General features: G+C 41.0%; 1 protein-coding gene across 1 annotated transcript in view; it reads right to left on the bottom strand.

Moving 5' to 3' along the window:
- Nucleotides 1-19,751, bottom strand: part of LOC116979104 — a 36,903-nt gene extending 17,152 nt beyond the window's left edge. The window contains exon 1 of the mRNA XM_033030564.1: nt 19,476-19,751. The gene's annotated coding sequence lies outside the window, so the exon portion shown is untranslated. The remainder of the gene's footprint in view (nt 1-19,475) is intronic.
- Between the last annotated feature and the right edge of the window lie 7,937 nt (nt 19,752-27,688).

The following is a 27,688-nucleotide window of genomic DNA, read 5'->3' as shown; positions in this document are numbered from 1 at the left end:
GCCACAAACAATAGCCATGTTACCAAACACTCAGGATTTTTAAAAAGGCACATTGCTGGAATAGCTCAGTGGGTAGGCAACATCTCCGGAGAACATGGATTAATAAAGGTTCAGGGCTGGACCCTCCTTCAGTGATTAGGGAGGAGAAAGCTGGGAAAGAGGTGGGGTGAGACAAAGCTGATGAGTCTGCTGATTCATACTGAACAAGAAGTGGGTGTCACGATGGCACAGCAGTAGAGTTGCTGTCTTACAGTGCCAGAGACCCCAGTTCAATCCTGACTACGGGTGCTGTGGACTCCGTGTCTCCACACTGTGTCCCTAAAGTCTAAAGTCCCACAAGCGTGGCCCAATGATCCAAATGCCAGACTGGCCATGGATCCCTGCTGTAATATAAGGCAATCTATGGGAGAGAAGAAAGAAAATAGAAATAAAGCAATGGGCAGGTTTTGTTATATCTAGCTCTGTTAAATCCGCTGCCATCATCAGTTGTACAAATTAAATGCTAATGAGCACAAACGTACATGGATCAGTCCACATATCAGCAGATATAATTAACGTCAACTTCACATTATACCAGTTGAGGGTAACAAACCTGCACCCCACTCAGCCCAACATAAAAGCTCATTTCAAAAGTGGAGCTGTTGCATTTTTTCAAATGTTCTGTACTTCGTGTAAAGACTGTGACAAGGGCAGTAATGGTTCTCGTGATCTTGCGGTCAGAAAGTTAGATTTCAATCTGTAAAGTATACTGTGGCCCGTAACAGGAAAAGAGACTGATAACACTGCTGCACCATAAACTCCTCTGCAGACAGGAAGTACTGTAGTACTTCAAGGTAATTTCTGATTAACTCGCTCACCAAAAATAAAGTTTAATTATCCAGTATGTATCATTCAGATAGGTGATGCATGTTCAAATCTTAACCAATTTACTTCCCTTCTCTGGTCAAGCAGTAAAGTATGAAAATGCAGAAGAAAAATAAACAGTAAGGAAAACTACATAACAGAACTTATCAAACATTATCTCTTTGGAAGACTAAATTCACAGATAAAGGATATTCTCTGTAAAAAACACTTCATGTGAGCAGGACTGATCCTCATCAACAATCTGCAATGTGAGAATAACCTCTCTCTTCTCCTGGATCACATTTCCATACTTCAACAATACTGATAAAGTTGCAGTAAGTTGCAAATAACTACACATCAAGAACTCCCATCAAATCCACTGCAAAAAATATTGATTTGGTACATGTGACATTTACTAGTGTAAAGTCTTAGTTATGCAGCAGGGAAACAGGCCATTTTGCCCAACTCATCCATGCCGATCACAATGCCACATCTATGCTTGTGTCACCTGCCCACATTTGGCCAATATCCCTCTAAACCTTTCCTATCCATGTACGTCTCCAAATGTATTTTCAATGTTGTTATAGTACCTGCCTCAACTACCTCTGTTGGCAGCTCATTCCATATTCCCACCATGCTCCGAGTGAAAACGTTGCCCCTTAGGTTCCTATTAAATATTTTCCCTCTCACCTTAAACCTATGTCTTCTGACTTTTGATTCTTCCAGTCTGGGTAAAAGCCTTGATGCATTCATCCTATCTATTCCCCTAAGAGTGAGAAATTTAATGAAGGAAAAGTGGTGATGACCTATCAGTAGTGATTTGGGATTGTAGCTCTATATTTACCAATGTAATAATAACATTAGAATGCTTTTTTTTTTTTAAAACGGATGTATTCAAGGGAGGTGGATGCTACTAGGAAGACTAGTACTTGTTGACCAACCCATTTAGGAACAACTCTGCATAAGACGGCTGAAATTGCAGAGAGTTGGCGATAGCCCAGTCCATCACACAGACCAGACTCTCACCATAGACTCTGTCTACACTTTATGCTGCCTTGGAAAAGCAGACAACATAATCAGAGGTTATCTCTATGTTAGATCTCTTGTTTCCAATTAATTAATTTGTTGGTTCAAAGCCAACCAAGTGCTCTCACTTCAATAAAAAGACCCATATTTTGGTAATGAATGTCAGTGTCACCCATGTGGCTACCAGTATTTACATATTTATATACCAGTGATACTGGGATTTATTTCTACATTACATCAAACAAAGTGTCCACTGGATGGTTCACTACACTCCATCCTAACATGCTGGACTGGGGGAATAAGCAGTTTCTATAAGTCAATCTTCTAAATCTACTGCATTTGGTCTTTCTTCATTTGAAAGTTCTGTCATCCCAGAAGCAGTCTGGTGCCCAACTCATACTGCCTCTATGGCAAGAATGCTTTTCCTCAGATTTGGAGACCTAAACGGTACGCTACTCCAGGTGTGGTCTCCAAACCCTGTACAACTGCAGTTATAGTACCTGCCTCAACTACCTCTGTTGGCAGTCCCACCATGCTCCGAGTGAAAACGTTGCCCCTTAGGTTCCTATTAAATCTTTTCCCTCTCACCTTAAACCTACGTCTTCTGACTTTTGATTCTTCCAGTCTGGGTAAAAGCCTTGATGCATTCATCCTATCTATTCCCCTAAGAGTGAGAAATTTAATGAAGGAAAAGTGGTGATGACCTATCAGTAGTGATTCGGGATTGTAGCTCTATATTTACCAATGTAATAATAACATTGGAATGCTTTTTTTTTAAACGGATGTATTCAAGGGAGGTGGATGCTACTAGGAAGACTAGTACTTGTTGACCAACCCATTTAGGAACAACTCTGCATAAGACGGCTGAAATTGCAGAGAGTTGGCGATAGCCCAGTCCATCACACAGACCAGACTCTCACCATAGACTCTGTCTACACTTTATGCTGCCTTGGAAAAGCAGACAACATAATCAGAGGTTATCTCTATGTTAGATCTCTTGTTTCCAATTAATTAATTTGTTGGTTCAAAGCCAACCAAGTGCTCTCACTTCAATAAAAAGACCCATATTTTGGTAATGAATGTCAGTGTCACCCATGTGGCTACCAGTATTTACATATTTATATGCCAGTGATACTGGGATTTCTTTCTACATTACATCAAACAAAGTGTCCACTTTTTATATAATGGCCTTGAAATTATCATGTATTCTTTTTTTTTCCAATATTAAAACATTTTAGCATCCTTCCTAATTCTATCCTGGAAATCTTGAAAAAGATGGCAAAAGGTGTTACCACCATTTACAAAACAGTGTTAGAGGTTCCTCTCCAGTTTCAGGAGAATGGGATTGGAGCTTTTTAATTGAATTATTTTAGATTTTAGTTCTTAGGAAAGGCTTTGAGCTCATCTGCCAGCCCCTAAAGTGAGACCTTCACAACACCACCAACATTCCTTCAACAGTCATGGCTGCTGTTGGTGTACTGGAGGGCAGGAAGTATTGTACCAGGTTCACTGCCTGGGAACTGGAGAGAGACAGTTATACCATTTGATCTAAACGAGGGACAAGCTCTGTGTGAGGGGGCAAAAGAGACAATACCAGGATGCTGTGCAGGCAGGCATTGTTGCAAGGTTGCCACTAGGGAGGTTTCCTGCATGAGCAATATTCTCCATACCGAATGGTGCTGCAAGAAATATCATGAACACAAGATCGGAAATGATAGGAGTAGAATTAAGTCATCAAGTCTACTCCACCACTCAATCATGGCTGATCTATCTCTCCCTCCTAATCCCATTGTCCTGCTTTCTCCCCATAACCTCTGACACCCGCAAGTCATAGCTTGAGACTTCTTCATTGCAGCTCTTGGTGTCACTTCCATTCACACGGGGCTAGAATCTTTCCCTCCGATTCCATAACAAACACACCAGTTTCCACTGGTTTTCTCCCCTCTCTCCCAGTTGGCCTCCAACTATCTCCCTTGACACGTCTCTATCTCCCTTCTCTCCACAAATCCATTGATGCACCAGCCCTCCGGTATTACTTCAGCACCTTGTTCCTCACTCCATTCATTCCCCCATCATCCATCCATATTCAGTCCCATGGCCATTCCACACAAACGCTCAAGAGCACATCACATTTCATTTCACTGGGCCAATTCATTTCGCTGCACCTTCGGGTGCATGTGACGAATAAAATTGACTTTGACTTTGACTTACAGAACAACCTCTCACAACTGTTGGCAAAATAACCAGTAACCAGCATGAAGCTCTACAAACTGGGTGGGGATCAACCAGTGCTACGCTTCATAGCAATGGAGCAGAGAGTGCTTGAACTCTCCTGGGTGTGACAAATAGCCCTAGGCACCAGGAGATGTTCAATTTGATTGCAATGTGCAAAGTGCATAAATTCAACCTTTGTACACAATCGTTCATCTGTACAGGTGTCTTTTGCAGTAGGAACTGCATCTAAAAGCAGGAAGCATGGTTTATAATGAGATTGTATAATAGTGTGTCACCCTGGCTGCAGGGCCAACCAACACTCATTAATTTTCCTCTGGTGCTTTTCTAAAGGAGAAAGGGTGGCACAGTTAGTTGAGCACTGCCTCACAGCTCCAGTGTCGAGATTCAATCCAACCTCCAGTGCTGTAGGTATGGAGTTTGCACATTCTCCACGTAACCATGTGTTTTTTTCTCCAACTGCCCTAATTTCCTCCCACATCCCAAAGATGAAGAGGTTGGTAGCTTAGATGGCCACAGCAAATTGCTCCTAGTATATGGGTGAAGGTACTCTGTGGGGAGTTGATGGGAATGTCAGGAGATATAACTGGAAAATTAGTGGAGGGTTGAGATTGGTTCTGTGTCTTATGGAGATAGGAATACATGGGAAGGGAAGTGTAGCCTACAACTCCTGCTCAATAAGTACTGCTTAAATCACTAGAGGTGGTGGAGGAGGAGGAGATGATGATGGCATTGTTGGAAAAGAGATTAGACACCTTTCATGAGGGAGACACCTACATCCTTGAGTAAATTAATTAAAGCACAAGTTGGTTTTGCTATTTTTTCATATGATGAGTTTCTATGTCCGATATATGTTCTTATATTTTTCTGAACCCCTATATTTCTCCCCTCAAAATGTTCTTCTGACAATTTTCCATTCTCTGGGCATTAATTCTAGTGATTTCTGTGCAATTTGCCAAGTCAAGAGAGTTTATTGTCATGTGTCCCTGACAGGACAATGAGATTCTTGCTTTGCTTCAGCACAACAGAACATAGTAGGCATTGACTACAAAACAGATCAGTGTGTCCATATACCATTATATACGTAAATACACACATGAATAAAGTGCAAATAACAGATAATGGGCTATTAATGTTCAGAGTTTTGTCCGAGCCAAGTTTAATAGCCTGATGGCTGTGGGGAAGTAGCTATTCCTGAACCTGGTCGTTGCAGTCTTCAGGCTCCTGTACCTTTTACCTGAAGGTAGCAGGGAGATGAGTGTGTGGCCAGGATGGTGTGGGTCCTTGATGATATTGCCAGCCTTTTTGAGGCAGCGACTACGATAGATCCCCTCGATGGAAAGGAGGTCAGAGCCGATGATGGACTGGGCAGTGTTTACTACTTTTGTAGTCTTTTCCTCTCCAGGGCGCCTTCAGTTAAATGTGTAAAAACAACTTCTAACTGTTGTGATGAAGATGAAATAGTACCAGTGGGCCTTAAAACATAAATATTGTACCAATGTAGACTGGAGAAAGGTGTTATTCAGTGTATAAAGCTATTCCCTGGTTCACGGCCAACCTAGCCAACATGTTCAGAGATCGGTCGGAGAGCCGGTGAGAAAGCGCCAAACCAGTTTGTCAAACATCCTGCAAAGACGATGTTCTGGGTTTTTTCAGCTGCTACGGTGTTGGTCCGCTGCATCCAGTTGATGGAATGATGAAATCACCGCAATATATCACTGTGTTGCAGAGAAGAGCGCCAGAGATTAAGATATTTCCAGATGTCTCTGTGATATTCCAGCATGAACTTGCACTGTGCTACACATCAAAGATGGTGACCAGATTTTTCTAGCAGAAGGAGATATGTGACTTGGACTGACCCGGTAACTTGCAGGACCAGATTCTGAACAACAGAGGAGGATGACTGAACTTTAGTGCCTTCCCTCACAGTGGGAAACTTTGATTCCGCTGTGTGGGGATGTTTATGTTAAAGACTATAATGTTCTGTGTTATTTTTTTATTCGTATGGCTGTATGGTGACCACAAGTTTCACTGTACCAATTGGTGCATGTGACAATAAATGTCTCTTATCTTGTCGAATGAGGTCAATTTATCAAGGAGAGTCTGATAGGAAAGGACTGAGCCATGACACAGAAGCTCATCAAGGCCACAATTCATCTGTAGAGATGAAAAAGTCCTTGGAAACTGTCAGTCTTTGATTGATTCCAAGACAAATCATGATAAAGAACCGTGGGTGAAATATACTGAAGACATAATGGTGCAATGATAATAAGTAAAGATAGACATGCGACATGTATATTGACTTGTTATAGCCGGATGTATACTTGGTTCCATTAATAAGTATGGAGTATTAGTTGCCTGCAGTCAGAGAGGAGAGGGAGTGATAGCTATTGCTGGAAAAATTCAGCATGTCAGGCAACATTAAGAGATCGCAGATGCTGGAATATGGAACAAAAAATAATAATAAATAAATAAATGAATAGGAAAGCTTCTGGAGAAACTCAGTGTATAAGGCAGCATCTGTGGATGGAAATAGACAACTAACATTTGTGGTCAGGACCCTTCGGACTGTTGGAGTAGAAAGGGAAGCTCTGGTAAAAGAGGTGAGGGAAAGGGGTGGAATAAGAATTGGCAAGTGATAGGTGTATCTAGGTGAGGAGGGACTGATTGATAGAGGAATCAGATAGGGGAGAAAAAGGTGGAGATGATAACCAAGGCTGGCAGTGATAAGTGCAAAAGATAAAAAGGGCAAATGGTTGAGTGTTAGTGGGAAAGGTTGATGGGGGTTGAAATGTTCTTCTATTTATGCCATTCATTCTTCTCCACTGTTGAATTTGGATACAGCACTTTTCATTTAGCCATTTAAAAATCTTTCTGTGCTTTGATCCCATTTGCTGTTTGACTTTGCTTTTGACTGCCTATATATTTTGCTTACTACGTTTCCAACTTCCACTTCCTGCTTTATTTCTCTCCTTCCCAAATTCCATTTGTGGTTCCTATTCCCCTGCCAATCTCATTTAAACCCTCCCGGCACCGACTGAAGCAATTTAAATTCACTAATCAAGTTTCTAGTCATGTTTTAACCCTTCAGTTACTTCTGTGCAGCTCCCAATTCCAAATACAAGACGAGCGTCTGTCCATGTATGCAACTTGCACCAAATTGTCATGAATTGTAAGGGTAAAAGATCTCTTTCTAGCGTGACGTTTCACCACTGGTGGAATAACCTTCACGCAATTCCTCAAAAGACATGGCAGGAGGTCTAGCTGTATGAGATCACATCATGAGGCCAGTCAAGCTATGTTATGGAATCCAGCATCAGAGGGACGGCAGAGTGGTAGAGTTGCTGTCTTACAGCACTCGAGACCTAGGTTCGATCCTGACTATGTGTGCTGTCTATATGGAGTTGGTACATTCTCCCTGTGACCACATGGGTTTTCTAAGGGTGCTCCAGTTTCCTCTCATGCTCCAGGTTTCTAGATTAAATGGTTTTGGTAAAGATTGTAAATTGTCCCTAGTGTATAGCATAGTGCGAGTGAATGGGGTGATCGCTGGTTAGCGCCGACTCGGTGGGCCGAAGGGCCTGATTCCACGCTGAATATCTGAACAGAATTGAACTGATCAGAGGGTAGCCATTGTCAGGTCTTCTTACAATACAGTGATTGTATCTTAAAATTCATAGACTTCCACAGAAGGCTCAAGGATTTATGACAATCACTTACCCTGCAAGCAATGACACTGTGATGAGTGCAGAGCTAACAGCCAGGCATGGAGCCAGGTTTTTGAAAGTATGATGATGTCAGATCAGTGGCCACAATGGCAGATGCCAGACTTCAGAACTTAATTCCATGTTTCATGGCTTTCTCCACAACATACGCCTGTTATTAAAACCTCCCATAACTGCAGGAGGCCATTCCACCCATTGAATCTATGCCCACCAATAGAACAATCCCATTAATATTTCCCTATAATCCATACTCCTCACATTCCCATACAATCGCCCAGATTCTGCCACTAAGCCATGTGCTCAAGAGATGTTTATAGTAGTCCATTAATCTATCAAATGGCTGTTCTTTGGAAAGTGGTAGGAAGTCAGATCGCCAAGGGAAACCTACATGGTCACAGTGGGAAATACCACACCTAGAGCATTGGAGGGCAGGATTGACCCTGGTTCACTGGAGCTGTAAGACAGCATGTCTACTACCCGTGACAGTGTTATTTGCAAAATGACAAATAGATAAATACTAATGTGTAGGAAGGAACTGCAGATGCTGGTTTAAACATCTGATGTATTCAAGAGAGTTAGATATAGCTCTTAAGGCTAATGGAATCAAGGGATATGGGGAGAAAGCAGGAACGGGGTACTGATTTTGGATGATCAGCCATGATCATATTAAATGGCCTTGAAGGGCAGAATGGCCTACTCCAGCACCTATTTTCTATGTTTTTAAACTGAAGATAGACACAAAAAGCTGGAGTAACTCAGCGGATCAGGCAGCATCTCTGGAGAAAAGGAATAGGTGACCAGAAACTTATTCTTTTTCTCCAGCCATGCTGTCTGACCCACTGAGTTCATCCTGCTTTTTATGTCTATCGGAAAGATAAATAACTTTTTGTTTTGCTGATCCTAATGGGAGCACTTGGAGGTTCACAAAAGACTATAGCATTCAATTTCTTGAATCCATGTAAGAGCAATCTAGATAATCTTACATTCCCATCCTTTTCCATAACCCTCCAAATTCTTTCAAATTCCTTTTGAATTTACAATTGAATGTACTTCTACTACTACTACCCCTGGCAGTATATTCCAGAACCATACCATTTCTTGCATTTAAAAAAAAATATCCTCATATGAGCTGCTTTGCGAGAGACTTGGCCACAATTTAATGTGAAACCATCAGATTGCTGAGCATACCTTGTTGAAATGAGAAAATGAAAATTTGTCATTATGACCTCAGTAGTTCATTGATGTAATTACACAAGGCCAATGCCCAATGCCAGTAAGATCTTGCATTAATTACTTCTCACATTATTAATTAGTCCTGGAACTTTGTGAAGATCTAGTCCCAGCGTGTGAGAGTTGAGGCGGGCCTGAAATATTTGGAAATGGGAAACATTGCTTGCTGTCAGACAACTTAGTTGAGATTAAATCTAGATTCATGTGGCATTAGGTTTCATGTGTGAATGCAGGGGGTGCTTTGAAGAATTAGATTCATATTCTTACAAGGCTGTTGATGACAATGTGCCTTGTCCTATAAACTTATTTTTCCCTGAGAAAACTGTTATTGCAATATCTGGTCAAGACTATTAAAGATAGCTTCAGCCTGACATGAAGCTATCTCTTAGTCTTGACCAGATATTGTAAAAACAGCTTTCTCAAGGGAAAATAAGTTTATGGGACAAGGCATTGGTGCTGTCTGTGCGGAGTTTGCACATTCTCCCTCTGAGTGCATGGGTTTTCTCTGGTTTGCTCTGGATGCTCCGGTTTCCTTCCACATTATGAAGATGTCCAGGTTTGTAGGTTAATTGGCCTCTGTAAATTGCCCCTAGTGTGTGCGAGGTGAAAGTGGGATAATATCGAACTAATGTACGGGGTGATAATATGGTCGGCACGGACTTGGTGGGCCGAAGGGCCTGTTTCCACACTGCATCTCTAAACTATCCTAAGCAGTGGCAGCTGTCAATGACCAGGGATGTTGGCCCAATGCCAGTAAGATCTTGCATTAAGTATTTTAGTTGAATGGCCTACTTTGTACCCTATCAGGATAAAATAAGAGGCAAAAGCACGTTTCTTTTTGCTCCCTTTCTTTTTCCACTACTTTATTTCTCACATCATTCCATGGGCTCTGGTTCCAAGATTGCTCAACTCCTGATTACTCAAGATTCCAGCATCTGCAGTTACTTGTGTCTCAATTCTGTAGGCTCAGCCTTGCAGCTGCTGCTGGTTTTTATTTTATGCTTCACTTCTCATTATGTTGCATTATATTAAATTCATTTTAGTTCATTTCCATCTTCAGCCAATCCACAACAAATAGCCCATTCCCTGTCCCTGGCAACATTGCTCTTATTCTCAAACGTTTTTCACAGGAATGGTAAATAGTTCCTGCCACTATATTATTTTAGTAAAGCTGTATTTTTAAATTGTAAGTTAAATGCCTCTCTGTTCAACCTCCACACCATATCAGCAAAAGCACACTGTAACTGGGAAGAAGTTCCACAACTAATTATAGTCAGAGAATACTGTTGGTTCTGGGGGCTGGGTGATAACTTGCCAGTGGAAGCTTCTGTATCCGGTACAGATTGCGACTGTAAAACGGGAGCAAGGCAGTGCCTCAGAAGCTCCACATCTCCTGGCAGTAAAGCAATAACCACATGAAAGATCATGCAGGAAATTCAAGTAGAGCCAACGGCCTTGCTCAGGGAGCTCATCACAACATTTCCAGTGAACAATGTTGGTGTTATACTGCCTTCTGTTGAATAGTTGGTCATAAATGCTCCGAGTGGGTGGGGAAAGGATGCAAACAGGAAAAATGGAGCAGCCTTGCCTTGTGCATTGCACACAGGTAGTCTCTTTGCTAGCTCAGAAACTGAGTTTTGGTTTGTCTTCACAGTTGGACCTGTATCAAACTTTGAACTGGAACCCTTTGAAGAAAGGTCATACAAAATTTAATGAGCTCTCTGGTCCTTTCCAGAAATTGATTTCAGAATCCTCATCAACAATATCTTCAAGGGCTTAGCTTAAGGTTAGGAGATCTTTCTGCAAGGAACCGTGAACAGGCAAATATTTTACCATCCTACATTTCCAGTTTCAATTACAGAAAAATGATCCCAAACAAGATTTGGGTGAACTGGTAATACCATGCAAAGCAGATATCACCATCCTAACATAAATTAAAGGATGCATCAGGTAGACAACCTCTGAGGCCAAAGTATTTCTGGTGAGACATAGAAAAGTGGGGCAAGGATAAGGAGTTTCTATCGGGGTTGGGATCAGGTGCCATTTTAGCCAGCCTGTAACATGGGAAAATCACTTGACTGAATACTCAACTATTCTGCTCTCATCGTTCCACAGTACATCAACACATTCCTTCATCCTGAAGAGTGAAGTAGGCAATGAAGAGAATATCCGGATTAATCTGGTTTTGTAAACCTGGAACTTTTAATAATTTAAAATCATAAAACACCCATTTTGGATTCTGGATGTTAAAATTATACTCAAGGTCCTACTTAAATTGTGAGATGAAGTTGCAGACAAGATAAACCAAACTGCAGAAGAATAATACTTTTATTAATAATGGTAATATGCAAAGGTGACTGGGCATGTTCATTTCTGGGAGAAGATACAGTTTAAACTACATAGATGCTTTTCTAAAAACATTCAATTCATGTCATTCAAGTATTGTACTGCAGCAACTATCATTTCATACATTTCATTTGCTGTACTGCAGTTCATTGCACCATCCAGGGCGAGGATTGCAGCACCATCTCTGGATACAGACGAGTCTAGGATTGGATGGGCAGACCACAAGCTCCCACGTCAGATCAGATGAGAGCAATTGGGCTGGACCCCAGTGATTTTAGAAGCCAGACCAGATGAAATGATCCAGCCCATTGCAATGGAGGCTTAATATAGTTGAATCTGCCAAGTTGATATGGCCTTAATTCTGTTATTCAACCACATCACTCCCCATGTTCTAAATTTATTATTTAAATGAAACCAAAATGCAGGTTTGTAGGTTAATTGGCCTCTGTAAATTGCTCCTAATGTATAGGGAGTGAATGAGAAAATGGGATAACAGAATTAGAGTGAATGAGTGATCGATTGGCCAATTTGATGGACCAATGGACCAGTTTTCATGTGTATCCCTAAACTAAAACTCAAAATTTCAGAAAGATGAGATAATAAACAAGAAATATTTTAGATATATTATGAAACTGATTTGAAAGTTATGTCAGTGCAAGAATAGATAATCCTCAGGAAGCTTGTAGATTTTTTAGATCAGCAGGAATTTGTAAAGAACAAGAAAGCGAGACTATAAGCATATGAGTGTTGAAAGGAACTGCAGATGCTAGTTTATACTGAAGATAGACACAAAATGCTGAAGTAACTCAGCGGTCAGATAGCATCACTGGAGAAAAAGGATGGGTGATGTTTCAGTTCGGGACCCTTCTTTAAACTGGAGCATATGATCCTTGAAATAACAAAGCCATGCATATGAGTTTCAGCAATACATTGAGGCAGGAGTACACCACATAGTGGTATCAAGGTCACTCTGTATTTAATTTTCAAGCATATACCCTTTCCTCCTTTATTAATTCCAGAAGAGGTTGACAATATATTCAGAGGCCAATGACTAACAATAATTAGAATTTCATCTTTTAACTGTTGGTTACCCAATCTGATTAAAACATCTGCATCTCCACTCTTCACAATACATTGCAGAACTTCTGCTTTTCAAATTGAAGTGTTGCAAATACAAAGTGGGCGGATACACACAGATTCAGCCATAAAATGCAATCTACACAAACTACCCACATAATACATACATGACATTCATTAAAAGAAATACAAGGACATGTATGACCACATACATATAGGAATACAGGAAATAGTCCATAGCTATTTTCTACCTCAGTGTTATTTTCCTGCATTATCCCAATATCCACTGATTCCCATAAAATCCAGAAATCTATGAATCTCTGTTAAGAATGAATTCATTGACTGGGCTGCCTGTATGGTGGAGAATTCTAATGCTACAACTTCCTCTGCAGGGCTCGAAATTAATGATTGCCCGGGTAGCCAATGTCCACCCAAAGTGCCGCCAGGCAACCTAAACGCAGACTCATTTTGCCCGGCTTGTCACTGCAGCTACTGGTTTATACCGAAGATAGACACAAAAAACTGGAGTAACTCAGCGGGTCAGGCAGCATCTCTGGAGAAAAGGAACGCAACGTTTCATGTCGGCGGTGGCAACAGCTGCAGTGTGGGGCAAAGATACTAGATGCGGGGTGACGAAGGGTCGGAGCGAATGACGGGCACCGCACAGCAGCTCCATCGCCTCCCGCACCCCGCCCGCTCTGATAGCGGCCGCTGCTTACAAACCCGCTAACGGCGATAACCGCTTTCAAAACAAACCCACTCGCACGCCGAGGCCGGGAGGAGGGAGGGAGGGGGAGGCCTCCTTCCGCCATCTGAAGCAGCTGCACCAAAGATTCTATAGCTATAGGATCTTTGAGCTGCACCGCTCGGCCCCGCACCTTGCTGTTGGCTGGCGAGGAGGGGAGGCGGTGGCGAGGAGATCCCAACTGCCTCCCCCTTTGGCGGCGGCACTTGGCGGTGGACAGGGACGGCCAAGGCAGCGGGGCGATGTTGTCCGAGGAGCGCTGACCTTCCTTCCTCCCCACCTCCTCTGCCCCTTCCTCTCTCTCTTGTACGCAACCTTCCACCCCCCTTTATCCTGAGACCCCTCATCTCCATCCCGCACTGATCCCCATTCCCGCGTCCATTCAGTCCTCACTGACATCCCCTATGCTCCCCACTCCATCTACCTTTCCCCCCCCCCCCCCATCTAGTCATCCTGCGCTGATCATCCTATCCACCTCGCATTGATTCTCCTGCCACCCCCCCCCCCCCCCCCCCCATTCATTCTACACTGATCCCCAAATTCATCCTGTACTTACCCCCCTTCCCATCCATCCTGCACTTCTCCTCCGTTCATCCTGCACTGTAAATTTCCTTGCAACCTGTGTATTTTGTTATGGATAAATTATGTGGGAAGTGAGAGTGTTTCTGTTTCAATAGCAATAATGATCCATACTATGGCCATGTCATGGTAATTTTCAGCTTCACAGAAACATGTTTGCATCAATCTGTAGTGTGCATGGTTAAGCTTATATGTGACCATGGTCCAGGATTTATTGTCACAGGTTGATCATATGCTGAATAATCCAACCATATTTTTGTTTGGAAGTGGAAAGAACTAATAGAAATTGCATTAATTAAAATAGCCACAGAAAAATTCAAATATTTAGGAATTGAAATCACTAGAAACTATCACGCTATGTTTAATGCCAATTATAGTCCCTTACTTAAGAAACTAAATAATCTAATCAAATTCTGGAAAACGCTCCCGATGTCTTTAATAGGTCGAATAAATGCTATAAAAATGATCTTTTTACCACAAATCCTATATTTATTTCAATCAATACCTTTATATCTTCCAAAAAAGTTTTTCAAAAAACTAGACTCAGACATTACAAATTTTATATGGGATTATAAATCCCACAGAATACAAAGAGCACACCTTAGTAAACCAAAAGAGATGGGTGGTCTAGCGCTTACTAACTTTATGTACTATAATTGGGCAGTAAATATTAAAAATATGATTCAGGTGGACTGGATTGTAATGGAGAGAGAGGACTGCTCTCCGTGTAATACAGGAGCAACTCTCCTCTCACCAATGAATCTGAATAACAAAAATTATAATAAAAATCCAATGATACATAGCACAATTAGAACTTGGAAACAAATAAAACAGAATCTAAAATTAAGAAATTTCTTTTAATGCCAATAGTCAATAATCCGTCGTTTAAACCTTCAATTATAGATAAATCATTTACACAATGGGAAAGAATGGGAATCAAAACGCTCGGAGACTTGTATGAATTAGGAAAATTATTATCATTTCAACAATTACAACTGAAATATAATTTGAAAAATAATCAATATTTTAAATATCTTCAAATCCGTGACTATCTGAAAAAATACACAAAAGACTATCATAACATGCCCCCAGACTTATTGGATGAAGCCATGAAGCCAAAGGCTACTTATACAACATTATTTTAAATATAGAAATACCTACAACCGATGGTATTAGAAGAGACTGGGAACAAGAACTAGCTATAAAAATTTCAAAAGTGAGCTGGGATAAACACTTACTATATGTGCATAAATGCTCGATCAATGTACGACATACTCTAATTCAATTCAAAACATTACATAGACTATATTATTCAAAAACTAAAATAAATAAACTTTTCCCCAATGTCTCACCCATTTGTGATAAATGTCAGTCACAAGAAGCTACCATAGCGCACTCTTTTGTTTTTTGTATAAAAATCCAGAAATTAAAAATTCTGGAATGAAATTTGAAATCTTCACAAAATTAATTAAAATAAAACTTATACCAAAAGCAGAATGGATCATTTTTGGAATATCGGAAGGTAATCCCGAACTAAACGTGTTTCAAAAGAACTTACTTAATTACGGGCTAATAATGGGAAAAAAGCTTATACTCAAATTTTGGAAAAATGCTCCAATACCAACAATAAAATGTGGATTTCAAACGTGTTCGAAACATTACACCTGGAAGAGATGAGACTCCTCCTAGCAGGCAAAGCAGACCACTTCCAAAAGACGTGGTCTGCATTTATGGAACTATTACAAGCATAAGGTGCAATAGTAATTTAAAATATAAATGGTACCAGGATCTGGTAACGGGGGGTAAAAAAAACAAAAAAAACACGGTTGGTATATCCTTTTTTGCGGAGTTTTGTGTTACAATAGAGCGATTGTTTCTCCTTTTTTTTCTTTTCTTTCTAGGGTCTATTTCCTTTCTTTACTTCCTTCTCTAACTTCTTCCCCAAGGGACTTTCTTTTCCCAACACTTTCCTGCACCTTCACGACTCTTGCTCACTTTCCTTACTTCTTTTATTTCTACATTTTTTAAAGCTCGAAAACCGAAGTGGTACAAAAAAAAGAAATTGCATTAATTGCAATGTGTAAAAAGAGTTGAGATACTGTATAATAATTTTGCTGTATGTCATTGTGGTATATATCATGTCTTGATTGGTGAATATGTTTAGTTTGTGACATTATTTGAAGCAGAAATAATATGTGAATGCTTCATTGAGCATAATTCCGACTGGTAACTACGCACTTCGTCCGAGCACATTATCGCACGCGTCATGCAAACCGTCTTAAATTACCACCTAAACTGTGATATGGCAACATAAAAAAAGCTGCGAAGGTTGCCCGGCTGGCAACAGGGAAAAAAGGTTAAGTGAGAGCTCTGCATCTGTAAAACATTAAAATAACAATATTGGGGGGGGGGGAGGGGGGGGAGAGGGAGAACTGCTGGAGAAACTCAGCGGGTGAGGCAGCATCTATGGAGCAAAGGAATAGGTGACGTTTAGGGTAGAGACCCTTCTTCAGACTCTTTTATTTATTTGCCTCTGTAGTCCACAATTTGAGATTTGTAATTTAAAAAAAAATCACATGTGGTTGAAGTGCACATTGTCAGATTTTTATAAAGGCCATTTTTATACATTTTGGTTTCACCATGTAGAAATTACAGCAGTGTTTCTACATAGTCCCCCCCCATTTTAGGGCATCATAATGTTTGGGACACAGCAATGTAATGTAAATGAAAGTAGTCTTGTTTAGTATTTTGTTGCATATCCTTTGCATGCAATGACAGCTTGAAGTCTGCAATTCATGGACATCACCATTTACTGGGTGTCTTCTCTGGTGATGCTCTACCAGGCCTGTATTGCAGCCATCTTTAGCTTATGCTTGTTTTGGGGGCTAGTCCCCTTCAGTTTTCTCTTCAGCATATAAAAGGCATGTTCAATTGGGTTCAGATCAGGTGATTGACTTGGCCACTCAAGAATTTACCATTTTTTAGCTTTGAAAACTCCTTTGTTGCTTCATCAGCATGTTTGGGATCATAGTCTTGCTGTAGAATGAACCGCCGGCCAATGAGTTTTGAGGCATTTGTTTGAACTTGAGCAGATAGGATGTGTCCATACACTTCAGAATTCATTATGCTACTACCATCAGCAGTTGTATCATCAATGAAGATAAGTGAGCCAGTCTATTCAGCAGCCATACAAGCCCATAACACCACCACCACCGTGTTTCACATATGAGGTGGTATGCTTTGGATCTTGGGCAGTTCCTTCTCTCCTCCATACTTTGCTCTTGCCATCACTCTGATATAAGTTAATCTTCATCTCATCTATCCACAAGACCTTTTTCCAGAACTGTGGTTGCTCTTTTAAGTACTTCTTGGCAAACTGTAACCGGGCCATCCTATTTTTGCAGCTAACAGTGGTTTGCATCTTGTAGTGTAGCCTCTGTATTTCTGTTCATGATGTCTTTAGCAGACAGTGGCCATGGACAAATCCACACCTGACTCCTGAAGAGTGTTCATGATCTGTCGGACAGGTGTTTGGGGATTTTTCTTTATTATAGAGAGAATTCTTCTGTCATCAGCTGTGGAGGTCTTCCTTGGTAGCCAGTCCCTTTGTGATTAGTAAAAGCTCACCAGTGCTCTCTTTCTTCTTAATGATGTTCCAAACAGTTGATTTTGGCAAGCCTAAGGTTTGGCTGATGTCTTTAACAGTTTTATTCTTGTTTCTCAGTCACACAATGGTTTCTTTGACTTTTATTGGCACAACTTTGGTCCTCATGTTGATAAACAGCAATAAAAGTTTCCAAAGGTGATGGAATGTTTGGAGGAAAGCTCTTATACCTACATTAAGGAGGCAATTAAACACACCTGAACAATTACAAATGCCTGTGAAGCCATGTGTCCCAAACATTATGGTGCCCTGAAATGGAGGGACTATCTATAAACACAGATGTAATTTCTACATGGTGAAACCAAAATGTATAAAAATTGCCTTTTAAAAAATCTGACAATGTGCACTTTAACCACATGTGATTTTCTTCTATTACAAATCTCAAATTGGGGAGTACAAAGGCAAATAAGTAAATGATGGATCTTTGCCCCAAATATTATGGAGGGTGCTGAACAATGTTGGTATTATAATTTCTTACCCTGACTTAGATTTATCAACAGCTTTGCACCTCGTTCCTTTGCAACCTAATGAAAATGAATTCATATTAACCATTGATTAATATTAACTATTGCCAGCCAAAAGGATGGCATAAAGAATAGTGCAAGTGCATCCATTTAAGAGTTAACATTTTAATAAAGGTCGTTAGAAAAATCGTCAAAATTCCAATAATGCCAAAACTGTCAGACTAAATAGCATTTTGTCAACTCAGCAATCATTTTATAGATGTTAATGCATGTTCTTCACCTACTGAAGGCCGAGATAATTTATACCCGTGCAGTGTAAAACTTCACGCAATTCTGACCATTATTTGGAGGAACAGCAATGAGTATGGAAGTTCCAGCTCTCAATTCTCTAAATGCCTATTGGTACTCTACATAGAGTAGCTTTTGTAACTATATCCGCCAAAAATTACAAAATCCTTCATGTTCCTGGTTGAAATGGTACATTATGCAATTACTATGAGCATTAAGGTCAATTTCTATTATGCTGTTAACTCATGGGTGTTTATATTAAGGTTATAAATTCTCTATTACAATAGCACATCAAATTTAATTTTACTCCATTAAAATATTTGGTCTTGCCTTAGATGAAACAACAAAGCTTATACAAATGACATTCATAATAAGTAGAAGCTCATTTTTAAAATGATTTCCTTCCTGTGTCGCTCCACAAGATTATGAGTAACTTTCAATACAAATTTAAACTTTGTAACCCGATTAGAGTTTGTCATTTTAAGACAAATACATTTAAGTTAAAAATTTAAAGAAAGAAATAAAAAGGGGAATGGTAAAAAACAATAATTCCAGATATCACACGCAATGCAAGTATTTAAAAATATTGTTCTTTAGCATTTTATTGCTGATAGTAACAGCAATTCTCTCTTTCTCAATAGCGATAGTGCAACCTGCTACACTTAATACAGTTACCCAGTTAATGAACACCATACACATATTTCCTTCAACCAGTTACATGTTTAGTGATATAATGATTTACTTCAAGACTTTTATTGATTTAGTAAATTGGTCAATTGTCCTTAACAAATGATAAGCCATAAATGTGAACTTGGAATGGGCATGGGATGGTAAGTTTAATAAAAATGATCTTTGGACGAGAAAAATTAAGTTTTACTAAAGAGCCTTTGATGTAAACAGTGAAGGAAGATACAAGATTGTGACTCACATCCTAAGACACGCATTTAACATAACCGCCATCTCAGAGCAGAAGTTACTTTCAGCACCTGCATCTTGGGTTGGGTAGGGGTTGGCTCAAGCTGGTAATGTCATGCTGAATGTAAACCTGTCCCTATAGATAAACAAGGCAGTAACTATGTCCGATTTTTTAAATAAAATAATATTAACATTGTGGTTTATAAATTATAACCTTAGATTATTAAGGTAAAACGGCATTTTCACAACCGCGGGATGTGAACCACAAAAATCTGAAATTCACCTTTGAAATGAGCATCAACATACATTGAGTGTGTTTACAACAGGCAGGTGACGCTTACCTCTGTAACTCTGGTGCTTTCAAGTTAGACTCTAACTGTTGGCTAAACTTTTGCTGAGGGATTTATAGATGGTCTGAGGCTGCTCTGCAGTACTGCTGAATCTTCGGCGATTCTGCAATGCTGATTGACACCCGGTTCCTGGGTTTACACCGAGATTGACGGCTGGGCAATTGCCGACTGGGGCTGTGGCAGACAAGCTTACCAATGGGAGTGGTGTTGAGGTGGGACAAACAGCATTGGAACCGCCCTCCTTCAAACCAACATCTGTGGTATCAAAACGGAACTGGTCGGTTGGAGTCGAGTGCAAATGTTGGATGTGTTTTGTTTCAGAATACTCTAGAGATTTGCACTGCGTTCATCTGCCTATATAGGATTATCACGTTTCCTGTCTGTTATTAATGATTCGTTCGTCAAAGCAAAACCTTATTTTTACAGAGACCCAAGTAAAGGAAATGGTGAAATTATTCATAATATGTTAGCAATTGGAGAAATAACACAACCTTTTTTATATTTAAGAAAGAACTTCAGATGCTGGAAAAATCTCATGTAGACAAAAATGCTGGAGAAACTCAGCGGGTGAGGCGACAAAAATGCTTCTTTGTAGATCTGTTTTAATTAATAGGACACATGGCCTGTGAGGCTTGATTCACCATGGCTGAAATTGCACTTCAATATTTCGTTTGCCTCAAACTCAACTGATCTCACTCACGAATATTGTGGTAGAGCATTCTGAAGTTTTGCATTACTCTGAATGAAAACATTGCTGGGGACTTCAATAAGGCGAACCTCAAGAAATCACTCCCCAACTTCCACCAACATGTCTCCTGCTGCACCAGAGGACCTAACACCCTCGACCACTGCTACACCACCATCAAGAATGCCTATCGTTCTATCCCTCGCCCTCACTTCGGTAAGTCCGACCATACCGCGGTGCTGCTTCTTCCTGCCTACAAGCAGCAATTAAAGAGCGCACCCCCAGAAGTGAGGACAGCACATAGCTGGTCGGGGGGGGGGGGGGGGGCAGAAGAACAACTCCAGGACTGTTTGGAGTCTGTAGACTGGGCAATGTTCAAGGACTCGGCAACGGACTTGAACGAATATGCCACAGTCGTTACAGACTTCATAAAGAAATGTGTGGAGGACTGCATCCCTACAAAAACCTTCCGAGTGTTTCCCAATCAAAAACCTTGGATGAACTTTGAGATCCGCACTCTCCTGAAGTCCAGACACAGGGCATTCACATCCAACGATACAGTGGCCTACATGAAGACCAGATACGACCTTGGTAAGGCCATCAAAAAGGCCAAAAGGGACTTCTGCTCCAAACTGGAGGACGAGACAGATGTTCGGCAGCTGTGGCAGGGTCTGAATGCAATCACCTCCTACAAGGCAAAACCAGGAGGCAGCTCGAATGCCGGTGTAACATCACTCCCTGACGAGCTCAATGCGTTTTACGCACGCTTTGACAGGGAGAATACTGATGTGCCTTCCCGATCCCCCATTCGCTGTGATGGCATTTCAGTCTCAGTCACAGAGGCCGATGTCAGGAAATCCTTCAGAGGGGTGAACCCCCGAAAAGCACCTGGACCTGATGGTATACCCGGCCGTGTTCTAAAAACCTGTGCGGACCAACTGGCGGGAGTTTTTACGGACATTTTCAACCTCTCACTTCTGAGGTCTGAGGTCCCCACCTGCTTTAAAAGGGCATCAATTATACCGGTGCCCAAGAAGAGTAAGGTGACCTGCCTCAATGACTATCGACCAGTGGCACTAACGCCGGTGGTGATGAAGTGCTTTGAGAGGTTGATCATGGAACAAATCAACTCCTACATCGACAAAAACCTGGACCCACTGCAGTTCACGTACCGCCACAACAGATCAACGGTGGATGCAATCTCGCTGACCCTCCACTCCGCACTGGACCACTTGGACAACAAAAACTCATATGTCAGGCTGTTATTCATTGATTACAGCTCGGCATTTAACACAATCATCCCCTTCAAACTGGTTACCAAACTCACAGAACTGGGTCTCTGCGCATCCCTCTGCAACTGGATCCTCGACTTCCTCGTCCACAGACCACAGTCTGTTCGTATTGGTGGAAATGTGTCAGCCTCAATAACAATCAGCACGGGAGCACCTCAAGGCTGCGTGCTCAGCCCCCTGCTGTACTCACTCTATACCCATGACTGCGTAGCGAACCACAGTGCGAACTCCATCATCAAGTTCGCTGACGACACCACTATTGTGGGGCGTATCACTGATGGGGATGAGTCAGAGTACAGGAGAGAGATCGAGCAACTGTCCATATGGTGCCAGCGCAATAACCTGGCCCTGAACACCAGCAAAACCAAGGAACTGATTGTGGACTTTGGAAGGAGTAGGAGGGGGACCCACAGCCCCATTTATATCAACGGGTCGATGGTTGAAAGGGTCAAGAACTTCAAATTCCTGGGGGTGCACATCTCTGAAGATCTTTCCTGGTCCGAGAACACTAACGCAATTATCAAAAAAGCTCATCAGCGCCACTACTTCCTGAGAAGATTACGGAGAGTCGGATTGTCAAGGAAGACTCTCTCTAACTTCTACAGGTGCACAGTCGAGAGCATGCTGACCGGTTGCATCGTGGCTTGGTTCGGAAATTTGAGCGCCCTGGAGAGGAAAAGACTACAAAAAGTAGTAAACACTGCCCAGTCCATCATCGGCTCTGACCTTCCTTCCATCGAGGGGATTTATCGCAGTCGCTGCCTCAAAAAGGCTGGCAGTATCATCAAAGACCCACACCATCCTGGCCACACACTCATCTCCCTGCTACCTTCAGGTAGAAGGTACAGGAGCCTGAAGACTGCAACAACCAGGTTCAGGAATAGCTACTTCCCCTCAGCCATCAGGCTATTAAACCTGGCTCGGACAAAACTCTGATTATTAGCAACCACTTTCTGTTATTTGCACTACCAGTTTATTTATTCATGAGTGTATATATTTATATCATGGTATATGGACACATTTATCTGTTTTGTAGTAAATGCCTACTATTTTCTGTGTGCTTAAGCAAAGCAAGAATTTAATTGTCCTATACAGGTACACATGACAATAAACTCACTTGAACTTGAACTTGAACATGCCCATCTTCTTACATTGAGAAGCAAAAATCCTCTGAAGTCTGCTCAAGTCAAGTGTCAAGAGAGTTTATTGTCATGTGTCCCAGATAGGACAATGAAATTCTTGCTTGGCTTCAGCATAACAGAATATAGTAGGCATGAATACAGATATCAGTGAGTCCATATACCATTATATAAATATATACACACATCAATAAATAAGTAGATAAAGTGCAAATAAACAGATAATGGTCTATTAATGTTCAGAGATTTGTTTCAGTCGAGTTTAATAGCCTGATGGCTGTGAGGAAGTAGCTATTTCTGAACCTGGACGTTGCAGTCTCTTTCAATACATCAAGGCTGGTGATCTAATTTGTCCACTTTGCATTCCAACTTCATATAACCATATAACCATATAACAATTACAGCACGGAAACAGGCCATCTCGGCCCTACAAGTCCGTGCCGAACAACTTTTTTCCCTTAGTCCCACCTGCCTGCACTCATACCATAACCCTCCATTCCCTTCTCATCCATATGCCTATCCAATTTATTTTTAAATGATACCAACGAACCTGCCTCCACCACTTCCACTGGAAGCTCATTCCACACCGCTACCACTCTCTGAGTAAAGAAGTTCCCCCTCATGTTACCTCTAAACTTCTGTCCCTTAATTCTGAAGTCATGTCCTCTTGTTTGAATCTTCCCTATTCTCAAAGGGAAAAGCTGATCCACATCAACTCTGTCCATCCCTCTCATCATTTTAAAGACCTCTATCAAGTCCCCCCTTAACCTTCTGCACTCCAGAGAATAAAGACCTAACTTATTCAACCTTTCTCTGTAACTTAGTTGTTGAAACCCAGGCAACATTCTAGTAAATCTCCTCTGTACTCTCTCTATTTTGTTGACATCCTTTCTATAATTGGGCGACCAAAATTGTACACCATACTCCAGATTTGGTCTCACCAATGCCTTGTACAATTTTAACATTACATCCCAGCTTCTATACTCAATGCTCTGATTTATAAAGGCTAGCATACCAAAAGCTTTCTTTACCACCCTATCTATATGAGATTCCACCTTCAAGGAACTATGCACGGTTATTCCCAGATCCCTCTGTTCAACTGTATTCTTCAATTCCCTACCATTTACCATGTACGTCCTATCTCTTGTGCAGGAAGGAACTGCAGATGCTGGATTACACCGAAGATAGACACAGAATGTTAGAGTAACTCAGCGGGACAGACAACATCTCTGGAGAGAAGGAATGGATGACATTTCGGGTCGAGACTGATGAAGGCTCTCAACCCAAAATTTCACCCATTCCTTCTCTCCAGAGTTGCTGCCTGTCCTGCAGATTTGCTCCAGCTTTTTGTGCCTATCTTCCATATCTCTTGATTCCTTTTGTCCAAAAATCTCTCGATATCAGGCATGTATATCTTAACATAATAGTAGAGGTGATCATTCAACCATTCAACATACAGGGTTCGTGCTAGCCCATGGACAGCAGTTGCGTTCAACCCACCCCTCCCCCACCCTCTGCTTATTTCCATCTCCATATCTCTAATACGTATTGATCTCTGATCCAATAACCTACACTAAGAGATAATTTACATGCCAATAAACTACTGGATTGTCTTTGGGATGTGAGAGGAAACCAGAGCATCTGGAGGAGACCCACACCATAATGTAGATTCGAGAAATTGTTTTTATCTAAGTCCAATATGATAAACATGGTCTTTAAGAAGGAACTGCAGATGCTGGAAAATCAAAGGTACACAAAAAAGCTGGAGAAACTCAGCGGGTGCAGCAGCATCTATGGAGCGAAGGAAATAGGCAACGTTTCAGGCCGAAACCCTTCTTCAGATAAACATGGTCCCTAGTTTGAGGCAATGCACTGTTTCAGAAACAATCCACCTCAATTCAAACTAACTCTGCCTTCTCATTCTTCTAAAACTCCAATGGTTATAGATCCTTCCATTAAATCTTCCATCTAATCTAAGTATTCTAGGCCTTCCCACCTCCAAGACATGCATATCCTTTGAGTCCAAAACAAGACTCGGTACTCTGGTATGATCTGACTAAAGCTTGGTGTAATTGCACCAATATCTCATTACTTTTATACTCCAATTCTTTGTAATGAAGGCTAGCAGACAGTGTAATTTCCAAATCATTGGTGTAGTTTGTAATTTCCGAATCATTTGTTAACTTACTGTATTTTGTGTTCAATGATGCCCTGAAACATCCAAATATTAAATTTAATATTGAAGTAACTCAGCGGGCCAGGCAGCATCTCTGGAAAAAAATGGATAGGTGGATGGATAGACCTTTTGGATCAGGACTCTTCTTCGGACCTTTTCTACTCCCCTTATCAACTCCAGTCTCACCCCCTCAATGAAAGACTCCCTTTTTATTACTATTTCCAGTTCCTTTTTATTACTATTTCCAGTTTCTTCTCATCCTAGAACCTGTAGGCCATTAAATACTACAACCTCTAAATAGGCTCCAAACTATATAGACTTTGGGGGCATTATTTGACGTTGCGATATTATTGTTTATTTGTTTGCCCGTTTATGTTTATGTAGATACTGAACTTTCTTTGTTGTTTATTACTGGTTTTACAGAGTACTATGTTTACATATCTCTGGTGCTGCAGCAAGTAAGAATTTCATTGTTCTGTTTTCGGAACACATGATAATAAAACATTCTTGACTCATTAAAAAAAAAAAATACTGCTACCAATTCTGAAACACAAATGCCAAAAGTACCAGAAACACTCAGCAGGTCAGGAGCATCCATGGAAAGAGAAACAGAGTTAATGTTTCAGGCCAAGGACTTATTTCGTTGAAACATTAAATCTGTTTTTTTTCCCATAGATACTGACTACATGCTGAGTGTTTCCAGCATAACCGTATTTCGGTTATGTTCCAGATTTCCAGCACCAACAGTGAACCATATAACCTGAGCACTTTCCACCTTTGTTTAAGAGAGAACTGCAGATGCTGGAAAATTGGAAGGTAGACAGAAATGCTGGAGAAACTCAGCGGGTGAGGCAGCATCTGTAAATAGCTTGTTCTAAGCTCACCCAGTCAAGTGCTTGATTCAGTATTTTATTGACTGAAAATACAGTCAATAAAATACTGAATCAAGAACTTGAATGACTAAACTTTATTTTGGATAACACAACAACAGTTCCCCTATACATAACCACCGCGGGTTCGATCCTTGTATCAGCTTGGCCAAGCCCTTATAGCCTAGTGCGAGCAGAGACACTCCAAAGGGTAACGCAGTCCCAAGCGTTCTCCAGAAGATCGACATCGGACCTCGTGGGAGCTACATTTTATAGGTCCCCGAACATTGAAGGGCCAAACCACATGGGAGTGGTCTCTATACAGTCCAATAACACATATTGATTAACACAGTACATGATAGACAGTTCTCTAACCCAATAACGCAGTAACTAATACAGTGTATCTGATGAAGCTTCTAGATGGAAGTTAACAGAGATGAATTATGCAACATGTGCCTTGGGATTCAGACAACCCAGACAAAGCTCAACATCTAAACCAATCAACAACGGTCCAAATAAGGCTTTGCAACATTATTTACACTATGTATATCTGGTTTGCATTGAACCAATCAGTTACATGCAATTTACACCTTAATGTAAGAACCTGCAGATGTCTCATTCTTTCCCTGCAGCTCCTATCTCAGCCACAGACAAACTGGCACCATTGAGCAGCTTGTCCCAGTTTTGAAAAAGGCACATTTAACTTGACCAAAATGGCCTAGCAGCACAGAAGCCTTTACTCAATTTTAATGTCCTGGCTGCTCCAATTTGGCCAGGATTAACACATCTATGGAGCGAAGGAATAGGTGATGTTTCGGGTATCTGCTGAAGAAAAAACAGGTGAATAAATAGCATGCATTGCAGTTCATTTACTGTGAATGTTCAATTGCATCATTGACAAAAGGAAATCATAAAATTGACCCATAGCCAGTTGGAAATGGGTGAAAGTGGTTTGCACCCAGAAACAAGTGCTAAAAAGGGAACCAAGCATTTATAAGGGGATCTTGTGAAATCTAATACATCCCCCATCACTTTGCTACACAACATCGAATAAAGGCACTAACCCTTGAAGACACGCTCTGGTGGCATCCTCACACCACTGAGCAGATAGAAAGTGCAGGAGAGAGTACAGGATACCGAGTTGGATGATCAACCATGATCATATTGAATGGCGGTGCAGGCTCGAAGGGCCGAATGGCCTACTCCTGCACCTATTTTCTATGTTTCTATGAGAGAGGGACCTTCACTCAAAGGATCAACAAATTGTGGTCCATAAGATACATGTGAAAAAGAAAACCAAACCAAGGCCCATTATGTGAGGATGTCTTTGGGATGTTGTAATAAATGATTCTCTAAATACCTCTGACCAGTTACATAAGGTTCGAACCAAATCAAATAAGCTAACTGAAGGGAGGGAGGATGCACCAGAATAGAATTGCATTAAAAACCAGGATATCTATCTTTCCACAGAGCAGGATTAGAATTATTGAGGTACTTGTTGTCTCAAACAAGGAACTCTATCCTAACAAGGAACTTCTAACAAGGGCCCCTGCATCTGTACACTGTGGACGTATTGATTGTAATCATGTATAGGCTTTTCACTGACTGAATAGCACATAACAAAAAGCTTTTCACTGTACCTCGGTACACATGACAATAATAACTAAATTAGTGAATGCAATTGTTGCAGTTTTAAGTAATATCATTTGGCACTTCATCCAGTTTTCTTTTTACTTGGGGGGACCTGTTCATCCTTCCCAGCTGGTAATCTGCAGTTCCCACCATTCGCTATTGTCTGCTTCTTCTACTTCTTCTATGTGGTGTTTTTTGGCGGTTGGCAAACAACTTTTTTGGTGCATTACCGCCACCAACTGGCATGGAGTGTGGATCAAACAACACCATTACATATACTAATAACCTATATCCTTCCGAACAAATTGGTTACCCTAAGACAATGCAACAGGATTTGATAGCACTTATATGAACTTCCTTGCAAAATATCTACCAAATCAAATTGTACTCTTTCTTTTCTGAACTGCTCAC

Source organism: Amblyraja radiata, chromosome 12 (assembly GCF_010909765.2).
Source record: "Amblyraja radiata isolate CabotCenter1 chromosome 12, sAmbRad1.1.pri, whole genome shotgun sequence".
NCBI classification, from domain to species: Eukaryota; Metazoa; Chordata; class Chondrichthyes; order Rajiformes; family Rajidae; genus Amblyraja; species Amblyraja radiata.
Note: the sequence above shows the minus strand (reverse complement) of the source record. Positions and strands in the feature narration are given on the sequence as shown.